The sequence below is a fragment of the Vespula vulgaris genome, chromosome 7, assembly GCF_905475345.1.
Source record: "Vespula vulgaris chromosome 7, iyVesVulg1.1, whole genome shotgun sequence".
Lineage (NCBI taxonomy): Eukaryota > Metazoa > Arthropoda > Insecta > Hymenoptera > Vespidae > Vespula > Vespula vulgaris.
In genome coordinates, this window is record NC_066592.1 from 9,060,001 (window position 1) to 9,061,735 (window position 1,735).

Consider the following 1,735-nt stretch of genomic DNA (forward strand, 5'->3'; position numbering starts at 1 on the left):
TTCAATTATGATAGATTTCTAAATACAATAAGGATAATAATAACAATAATAACAACAACAATAATATGCAGAAGAAGAAGAAGAAGAAGAATAAAGTTTCTTGGTATATTCAATTTTGCTTTCTTGTTCTTATGTAGTATATGTATCTAGTACAATGTAAATTTTAAAGTGGGATTTCATTTAAACGTGTCATTTAATGCGTATTATGATTAATATGCATTATTCATACACATATCAAGGTATGTGTATTTAAATGAATATAGAATTTATACCTCGTTGACAAAATAAATTTACAATATTGAAATAAGGGTGTCACGATCAGGTACACGCATCACGTTCGATCGTCGACGATCTTTCTATATATAAAATATATCGATACCAAACGATATTACATTTGTTGAAAGGCATATACGTATTACGTACATACGCGTACACGTGCATACAGAAAAATTAATAAAAAAATAGCAAAATAGAGCGAGGAAGAGAGAGAGAGAGAGAGATGAAAGTTCATTGTTTACGAGGAAGGACGTCTGTCCTAACAAACGGAGTTTTCGATGAGGTCTCGTATTTTTGTATTCCTGTTGCTTTCTTTTATTTTTTGATTTTGATTAATTAACTAATTAAATTATAAAAATTTTAATATATATATATATATATATATATATATATATATATATAATATTATTACACTGAAAGAAAAAGAGAATGTTTATACCATTTACTAGCTGACGTATACAAAGCAAATCTTATTACAATGTTTATATGTTTCTCTATAAGCTGAAATATCTAAATCCACCTTATGTTATTTACTTTCTGTCGAATATCGTATGAGACCAGTCTTTCGGCAACCACCAAGGTGGAATGTTGGAAGATCCCATATAAACATACGTTTGTAAATAGATACATATGTACATAACTAGATACATAATATACACACCCACGCACACATACACAAAGTATATAGTAGTCTTTCCTTGGGTATTGCTTGAGATTTATTATATTGTGTAGACAGTAACGAGCAACCTTTCTTCTGCAATGAGCCAAACTTAAATATCTGATATTGTTATTGATAGAATTCATTATGAACTAAAAATGTTTAAATTGATTAAATAGAAATTAATACTTGATAGAAAAAGAAAAAATTACACATTATTGAAGGGTATTTGTTATTTTCGGCATCAAATTACAATGAAATGTTTTCTATAATCCTATTGATTTTTTATTAGCAATACTTTTAATGTGTACGCATAAATGTATGTATATATATCTTTGTAATGGAACGAAATCTATTAGTTGTTTATTTTTAATTAGATATATGATTCTACTTCTCGTTAATAAACTTTACATTATTATATTGGAAGATACAATGGAAGATATCGAATTAAACTCTAATACAATCTTTTATTCGTTTGTCGTTAACGTTAAGACTTTTGATAAAAGATTTCAATACCTCGGTTAATAGTTAAAGTGCCTTTCATCTGGCCGTAGATAACAAAGCTCTTCACAAATGTATCAACGTAAGATGTAATACCACTGATTAAGAAATTCACTAATTATAGTCGACTATTGTCATTTTTCGATGCAAGATGTAAGTCGTATTTGCATTGATACGCAGATGAATACGTATATGATAATGTTTTTTTATAAACCCTGAGTTTATTTCTGATACAGATTGAGATATATACAGATATATATATATATATATATATATATATATATATATATATATAATATG